The sequence below is a fragment of the Meriones unguiculatus genome, assembly GCF_030254825.1.
Source record: "Meriones unguiculatus strain TT.TT164.6M chromosome 13 unlocalized genomic scaffold, Bangor_MerUng_6.1 Chr13_unordered_Scaffold_39, whole genome shotgun sequence".
Classification (NCBI taxonomy): Eukaryota; Metazoa; Chordata; class Mammalia; order Rodentia; family Muridae; genus Meriones; species Meriones unguiculatus.
Window position 1 is genome coordinate 6,062,403 of NW_026843648.1, and position 9,717 is coordinate 6,072,119.

The following is a 9,717-nucleotide window of genomic DNA, read 5'->3' on the forward strand; positions in this document are numbered from 1 at the left end:
GAAGAGGCATAAGCCAGGAGCAGTCTTTGCCTACTTTAACAAGGTCATTCATTCAGCTCTGGCTGATGCTCAAGGAGGAACGTGGCTAGAACAGATCTTGCACTCTGCGTGTGCCGTCTGCCTTAAGTTCCTTTGAGCTCCAGTCACCCGGTGTATGATTTCAACAATCTAAATATGGTTAGGACCCTGCAAGTCTAAGCATTTGGGCAAAGAGTAGACTTATCCTGCAGAAAGACTCCTGGAATTATTTCTGAATTTCTCCTTCAGTGGCAGGCCACAGAAGGTGTCAAGTTCCCTCTTGGTTCCCTGACACGGACCGGCCCAGTCGGGCTCCTGTCTTCCGCGGGAGAACAAGGCTTTAGACAGGAAGACACGGTTTCGGTGAAGAATTGACAGAGACACCTTGATGGTTTTGACTCTGCTGCAACTTTACTGAAATCAAGCTAGTATTTTTATAATGATTTCACAAAAGGCACCTTAAAATTGGCATATTTTTCAGAACATTCAGACTTTTACCAAGAATACAAAGTTTACATTTTAACTCAAAATGCAATTAAACATAAAGCAGTACCCACAAATAATCTTGGCCTAGAAACTTTTTGATCAGAGCAAACAAAGGAAAAGAAACCTCAAATATAGTTTTATTATTGCTAACCAATGAAGAGGAAAGTCAGGAGCTAAATCAGATGCCTGCCAAAGTCCTTCTCTATATCAAAATCTAACTACATCTTTGTTAACCCTCCTCCCATATGTCCTTCCCAAGATTTATGATCTTCTCTAGGAACAAGGCACTGAAGGGAGGGGGAAACTCCCGCCAGCTGCACCTCTCATGCTATTATTTCTTAAGAAGGAGCCTATTATTATTTTACTATTCTTAATGCCTATTAATACTAAATCTAATTCATTACTTTCCTTAAACTTATTTTTATTAAAGCCTTTAACAATCTACTAATAATAAATTTCTTTATAAAGTTAGTTGTGCTGTTTCAGGTGTCACAGGGAAAGATCAAAGAATTCATTATTCCAGCCCCAGAGCCACAACTGAAGAAGCGTAGAAATCTCAGAACACGTCTCTTTTCCAAGTGGGATGAGTTTGCCAGGGACCTTCCAGGGGGCATTATTTCCGGGGAAATCATATCCCCAGCCCTGTAGCTTATGCTACTATGGCGACACTGGCGTGGGTGTGGCAATTTCCAATAGTGTCAGAAGAAACTGAGACTAAGATACTACTAGAAAAAATAAAGCCATCCACTGATCTCACAGTTCATAAGGTCTATAACACAAATGTATGAGTATTATAAAAGAAATGAGCTTTTTCAGTGTCAAGGCAGGTATAAGCCATACAATTTTTAAAACGTTTATAGATTGTGTATGAAATACAAGGTACAGGCATTTATAAGTTTTATTAGAATCTTATAATTTCATATAACTCTGAGTGAATACAGTTAATTTTTATAAAATATGCTTTGGAAAGATTGAGCCATTCCCTTGGGGAAAGGATGTTACCTGAACATCACAGTTGTATACAGAAGTGATCCATTATATCCTATTACCACAATTTCTTTGTGGAAAAGATCAAGGAGATTTTAACCAATAATATGGAGAAATAATGAATTTCTTTACACATCCATTACAAGTCTTAGATTTTTTTCCCTTTCATGTTGTAATGTGTATATTTTTTCAGCTGTTATGCATTTGGTATTTAAGGTAAATTATATTGCTCATTTTTAGGAAAAATATCATTTTTAAAAGTTTTAAACAATGTATTTAAGGAATTTATTTCAAATTATATAAGGAAAAAGCCCTTACATGTAAAGAATATCCTGCTTTCCTCTTCCATTTAACATATATTTGTAAAACACATTTCTTGATTTGAACTTGTTTTAATGTTCAATTGTGCCATGTATACAAACTTCATTACAGTAAATTTTGCACTGCCAAAGACTACAGAATTTGAGACTTTTACCTTTATACTACAGGAGAAAATAGGACAGCATCTTTGTGTATACTATGCATTATTTATCTATTTGAAATCATAAAATTATCCCTACACAAAATGTTATCCTTCCAATCTTACTTAAAAGGGAAGAAATATCAAATCACAATCAGATGAAACCCAAACCAAAATAAAAGCATGTTAAATACCTTAGTGTCTAATATCTGAAACTCATAATCTTCTGTTCTCTGAAGGACCTAGGCAGCTCTCTGTTTCCTGTTTTGCTGTGCACACATCACACTGCTTATTTGTAAGTTCAGTCAACTCCAAAAAACAAACAAACAAACAAACAAACCAATATTTACTGCTGTTCTTGGTGCTCTTCTCATGGCTTCCCTAACATGCTGGTTTCTGTACTGCTACGAGTCTTATGGATGCCTCCTTTTCACCTGTCTCCAAGTACTCTGGCTGAATCACAGAAGCCTCAGCACTTGTCAAAGAGCCTTTCATTACTTCACAATCAACAACACCTGGTTGACTCTGTTACATCATCAAATTTATCTGCCTGCACAAGTTGTACAGACTTGGAGCTTTCTTTATTACAGATAATTGTGTGTTGGTGTTATGCCTTATCTTGAGACCCTCCCCAAGAGACCACCAGTAACACAAGTCTGATGCAAACACACAAGGTTTCCTGGTGGGAGAATTTGGGTCACTTAAAGGACAGGGCCTTTCAAAATGGCATCTGAAAAAAAAACAAGAAAGAGTTAGTTCTGCTCTTGTTCTCTCATTTGCCCCTCTATTAGAAACTTCTCATGAAAAATCATGGGCTCCTTCATGCAATTAGTGGTAGTTGGATCTCATAACCATTAACTGTATTGTTCCCAATCTCTGCTTCCTATACTGTAGAAGCTTCTTTAAGGTGCAAGGACCAAAAGCAAAAAGTACTAGAAGAATAAAAAGAGGATCCAGGAGACTAGATATCAGAGTTGTCAGCCGGGGGGGGGGGGTGCATCTAACCAAGATTCAAACCATCCTTTAGATTCCTCTCTTTCTCTTTACCTTTGTTCTAGACTTTCTCTGATAACTCCAGAGTGATTGACATAAAAACAACATTCTTCTTCTAAGGCCACACATAAGCCCCCTTTTGTAAAAATAGGAGGTCTAACCCTCTTCTATTTTTAGAACCACTTCAGCCAAAGAGTCAACTCTTCTTTCATGTTGGGAGATTGAATTTTCAAGGGTTGAATATCTTGGTCTATATCAGCCTTTAAAGCATTACAATTTTTACTCTGAACTGCTAAAACTAAAACTTTTATTCCTGTCCCAGCCAAGCCTGCACCTAGGATGAGAGCCAGAGTAAAGGACATGGGTTCTCATGTTAACTGAGTCAGTGTTCCTGGCGTTCCCAAAAGAACATTAGTTATTTTATCTTCTGAATGATATGTAATCTATGGAACCAGTTGAACTAGAATACAAATGTTTTGGGCATTGTTCAGAATGCTGCTGTAAAGGCAAGGAGTGAGCCCAGTGTCACAAGCCCACCATCCCTGGCTGGGTGGACTCAAGTATGTGTTGGTCTGATAGGATGGAACATTCAGGGTAATGTTACATGGATGCCAGTTGGACAATGGTACCTGTCCCAACCAAACTCCTTGTCCTGGCACTGATTGAAGAGTCAGTTATGTCCCAGCACACTGCCCTCAACACTGCTGGAAACAGCTTCAATGATATAATTTTCAATTATACCTATACCTTCATAATTAGGGGGTGTGAACTGTAGCATAGCCAACAGGATTCAGTCTGATCCGATCTTGATTCTTTTAAAACCTGATTGTTACTGATCATCATGTCCCAAAGAGGGTCAGAGTTTCCCAGCAGAAATTGGGCAGAGGTTTCATGAGACCATCCAAGGTAGTGGTATGGACCACTACTTATGCTAGTTCTGTTAACTAAATCCCACGCAGTTGGGTATTGTGAAGTAGGAAACCCCTTCCTTAATCTTAATTTTGTTTTTATTCATATTTATTTTTTATTTTGCTTTTTTGAGACAGGGTAGCCATGCATGTCCTGGGACTCCCTCTGTATACCTGGTGGGCCTTTCAGTCACAGAGATCTGCCTGCCTCTGTCTCTGGATTGCTAGAGTTAAAGGTATGTACCACCACTCCCTGGCGATTAATCTGGATAATTTGAGGTGAAAAGCTATCTCTTTCATTTAAGCCACATTTCTGACAGCAGTGTACACCTATAAAGTCCTTTGAAGATGATAGCTCTTTCTTGTTTTCTGCTTGCTCAAACTCTGGCTATCAAGTTCATATCTTTTGGAACTGGGAATAAAGCCTAATCTTTGGAATTCTGATATCTGCTGAAGACCAGCTGAGACATCCAGCTACATGGTCTGAGTGGCTACTGGATTCTTCAAATTTCCATTTGCAGACAGTGGTTGTTGGATTAGGTAGAATAGGAACTGCGGGTAATTCTTATAGATCCAGTTTCTACATCCATAGACAGATTCAGTCTATCTGTTCTGTTCACCTACACATCCTTTGCTGATACCACTGTGTTTTTCCAGTTTCTTGTTTGTTTGTTTTCAAAATATCACAGAGTAAGACATGCTTGATCCAAATTGTGTATCATGTGTTTCCTGCTTTTCTCCCAGGGTTGTCTGATACCTACCAGGGGAAAAGTAGCTTCAGTTTAGCGGACCTCAGTGTGAAGTCACAGAACAATCTCATTTTGTTTCCTAAAATCTTTCTAAATTGTTAGTATTTTGTGTAGCCTTCCTCATGTGGATAGACTGTTTACTCCACTGCAAGTTGAGTAATGGATTGTTCAATCTATCCACCTTGATTTCAGGAGGAGGAGAAGGGGAAGTGATTCCTGAGTGCTTGAAGATAGAAGGGTAGGCTATTAGACAACAGGCACAAGTCTACTGACAAAGAAATCTCTGCAGATCTGGAAAAGGTGTGGCCCTGATTCTCCACATATGGACCCAAAGTTCAAGTCATGGATCCAAGGTCGCCGCCCGGAGTATAGGCTTCTCCAGGGTCAGCTTCCTTCCCAAGCCAGACCCTCATTAGTTTTGTAATTAGCAAACATGCATTCATCCCTCCTGGGCCAGGAAGCACAATGCTTTGTCTCTTAAGTACACGGTGATCCTAGGGGAAGTGTTCATGTCGCTCAAGTCACACTGGCCAATCAGGACTTCCAGATGAGGCCTGTACTCAGAGGAAGAGTCGGGTACTTCCGGGCGCCATGTTGCAAGTTCAGATCGGTAGCTGAGGTGTGTGGAATGTTTGGCATGCTGTAGTCTGAGCTCAGCTGTGAGTCTGAGCCCTGTGAGAGGATTTCAGGCGCGTTCCAAAGTGGCAACATGGTGAGTGTGTGGCCGCCACCCCAAGGTGGTGGTGGTGCTGGAGGTTGAAGAGCAGGAGCTGGTGTGGTTGGTCTCTCCCGGGCTTGGTGAGAACCCGTAGCCATCAGCTTCTTGTGAGGTCCTTTGTCCTGGCGTTAGGAATGCTGAGCTGCCTGAGTCACACGTGTTAGCAGTGGGATGGAGTGTGATCCAGACTGCATGTGGTGAACTGGAAAGAGGCCCTTGCCCCGTCAGCCTCTGTGACTGGGGATTTCCTGGAGAGGAGGAGACTGCACCGCTGGCCTGTAAAAGGGACTTTTATTCTCCTGTTTTAGTTGTCTTTGAGGCTTAGTACCATCTCCTGCTGACCTAGATCTAGTCCTGGATGCATCTAGCTTCTATATACTGTAATCTAGGCCTGGAATGTTTTCAGCCCCTGAGGCTTACTGCTTAATAAACTCACACATTCTACTTCCTTCTGAGTTCTGGCTGACTTGTTCATTTGAGCTGCTCTGGCTCAGACTCCTCTCTATGCTTAGTGATTCAATCTGGTTTCTCTCTCAGTCTCTGAGTTGTTTTTCTTGGCCTCAAACTAACTCCAGCAATCTGCTCTAATCTTCAGGCTCCTTCTCAGTCTCTGGATCTTTCTGTCTTCACTGTTGACTAGCTTGTTCTCTCAGTGAACCTCTCTGTGTAAACATCTCTGTAAAATGACTTTCTGTCTCTATGCATTGCCCCTGAAATAGCTTCACTTTCCTCTTTCCTCTCCTGAAAGTTGGGCTTAACCTATTCTGTCAAGTCTTTTTCCCTGATTGGACACTCTTTCTGCCACTCAATTAAACATTGCTTTCAAACATGGTGCTTCTGTCTACAAACTTCTGTCTAAAAACTGTCTACAAACTGTCTGCTTGGGTGTTTTTGTAGGAGTGGTAACCTCTGTGTTTGTTTCATTTTTAATCACATGCAATCATAGGTAACATTGGTCAAGTTCACATTTTTCCTGGCTTATTTTCCTTAGGAATTTTGATAAAAATTAAGTATAATTTTTTTGTCTTTTTTTTCTATATCTGGTTTTTTTTTTCTTCACAAATATGCACTTTGTGGTAGTTTTAGCTTCATGGTAAGTGCAGAAGTCATATTGTTCCTACCTGTATTCTATTTCACATATCACATAGTTTTGAAATCAGCTTTCTTGTTCTAAGTTGTTAGGAACTTGATTTGGAATGTATTGATTTATGCTGCAAATTGAAGATACCGAACGCTTATTTTGAAAATACATTATATTAATGGTGTTGTTTACAGTTGTATGAAAGGGTAAAAATGCTGTTCAGTACTCACTTATTTAGCAACACTTGAATTTTGGTATTCGGCAGAGAGTATATTCTATTTCTCAGGATGTCATGTATTCATGACATTGTTACTGCCTGAGGCTTCTGAGTCATTGGATTACAGGTGTGTGACATTTTTCCTGCCTCTTGTGTTTGTGTTGATTACTTTAAATAAGTGAATATGAGTAGTATTTTGCCTGTATGTGTGACTATGCACCTCTTGTGTACTGGTTCTCACAATAGTCAGAGATGACCTCAGATCTCCTGAATTTGGAGTTATGGATAGTTGTGAGCCTCCATGTAAGCACTGATAATTGAGCCCAGTTATTTGCAACACCAACAAGAGGTTGCAACAAGCTGAGCCACCTCAACTGCCTTATGTTGCTCATTTACTACCAACTATTCCAGGTCTAATGTTTTCATCTGTCCATTTGTACATATTTGAGGATGAATTCCCTTTTAGTAAGGTCTCATTAATATTATAGTTTAAACTGGGCCACTTCTGGTTCCTAGTAGATACAGAACTGTAGTGAAAATATAATTTTTTTGTAGGATCTTAAGAAAAACTGTTGAGTTCTTTGTATCTTTCTTATATGATTGATTTTTGCTGTGAATACAGGTCTTAAATGTACTTCTCCATGTCAGGAAACTTGTTTCAGAGGCTGTGCTGGCCTCTGACTCAATGAGATAATACATACCTTTGCTTCCTGAGTGCTGGAATTAAAATAATGAGCCAATGCTTCCTGTTTGCCCATAATTTTTTAGTTAGTAATTGTGCATACAGTTTCTGTGATCTGTGGTGTGTAGTGTTCATCGACTTCCTTGTTTTGCTTTCTTTATGTCTGTTAATTGGCATTTCTCTTATAAGGCTGTATTCAATTCGAAGGTTGCTGAAGTGATGTGAACCTCCTCAATTAGTTTCCTTCTAAAATGACTTGGTGAGTTCATCGAAACCTTTTTGACAGGACATATCAGGGAAGCACCAGAATTATATGAATATATTACCAATGAAGCATGCATTTACACTGTTGTCACCATTGTGCTTTCTATTATACTCATGTATGGTTTAATTTAGAATTCAGTAACCTATGACGATGTGGATGTGAAATTCACTCAGGAAGAGTGGGCTCTGCTGGATCCTTCCCAGAAGAGTCTCTACAAAGATGTGATGCTGGAGACCTATAAGCACCTTACAGCTATAGGTAAGACAGTGAATTTTCTTTCTCTATTAAGGTAATGGGGACATCTGTTGTTATTGTTGTTTGTTTTATTGATGCTCTTATATAATTTCAATTAGAATTGGGATGATTGAGGTGAATAACCAGGCATGTTTCTGAGATTGACTGAACATAGTAACAGAAAATGTACCTATTTTTCAATAATATATCACACCTTTTCTGGTACATATTTTAGGCTACAATTGGGAAGAGCATAATATTGAAGAACATTGTCAACATTCTAGAAGATATGGAAGGTAATTATTTCATGGAAATGGATATAATATGCCTGTGAAAAAATTTTTAATCATTTATTTATTCACTATTTATATATTATTGTGCCTGCACACCAGATGAGGGCACAAGATCTCATTATAGATGGTTGTGAGCCACCTTGAGGTTGCTGGGAATTGAACTCAGGACCTGTGGAAGACCAGCCAGTGCTCTTAACCTCCAAGCCAACTTGCCAGCCCCTGTGAAAAAAAACTTTAATGTGTCCCAGAAGTTTTAAAGAAAAGCAACAGTGTGAAAACAAATACTACTTTAAGAGTATTAAGGAACATTAAATTCTCCCAAACCCATGTTCCTCACTCTCAGGCATATTATTTATGTTCGCAAGGCATTCCAATGTTAAAGAAGACTGTGAAACCCTTCCTAAATAGACATTACTGTAAAAAACTGTTTTATTCACCTCTCATAATTGCTGTCTCCATGGATTACTGCCCCTCTGTCTTTTAAGTTCTGTACAATTTATCTTAGGCCTAGAAGATTTTCAGTCTGTGAGAATTACTGCTTCATATGCACACCCTATCTTGTTCTTTCTGAACTCATTGATAGCTGAGTCAATTCAGCTATTCTGGCACAACTCCTCTCCTAGCTAACTTATTAAATCTGGCTTTTCTCCAAACCTCTGAATTACGTTGTTTGGCCTCAAATAACTCCTGCATTTTTTTTGCTAATCATCAGCCTCTTCCTTATTTGCTGGCTGTCTTGATCTTTACCTTAGTTTTCTCACTAAAACCTGTCTTTCTATTACTGTCTTTCTATTACTTTCTATACACTAAAACTACCTCCTCTCTCCATGGAGTGCACCTTAAGGAGCTTCCTTTCCTCTCTCTTCTCATGAGAGATGCACATATCCTAATCTGTCAACTATTTTTCAGATTTTGTCCCTTTTGTGCCACTGAATTAGACATCCCTTTGAAACATGGGTGCTTCATTCTACCAACTATTTTACACCCTTTGTTTGAGATTACAGGCATGTACCAACATGCCTGAACCTAAACTTTTCTTTACGAGACATTGGTGTATACCAGGCTGGCATTGAAGTCAGATCTGCTGGCCTCTGTCTCCTGGATTAAAGGTGTATTTCTATTCCAGCCAGATCACATAGACTTCGAAGGACTTTGGATAGGATCTTTTTACCACAGCATCCATGTTCTAAATTAAAATTCCTCTATATAAATGATAAATTATTACTTACATCCACATTTTACATACTCTGTAGAAATTCCTATCTGTTGAGTATCCTACTGCTCATACTGCAAAAGGCATACTCATTGAATAGGTGATAATTTCATGTACAACACCTCCTTGTGAGAAAATATTCCATAGCAAAGGTGATTTTACTCATATCCTTGAAGTAAAGTTTGCTAAGCTACGTTAGACGGAAGGTATGAGAATCAAGAATATTGTTGGGGAGGAAACCAGAATCCCTATAGCACATGTCTTTGAAGAACAAAGTGTCCAACTATGTGAATTTGGGAATCTTTCATTTGTTATTCCTCTTTTAGTAGTTATATCCTTTGTCATAATTCATACAAGTCATGTAAGGGTAAGGATATGGAAAGAAGAACATACCTCTCTCTCCCAGAACAATT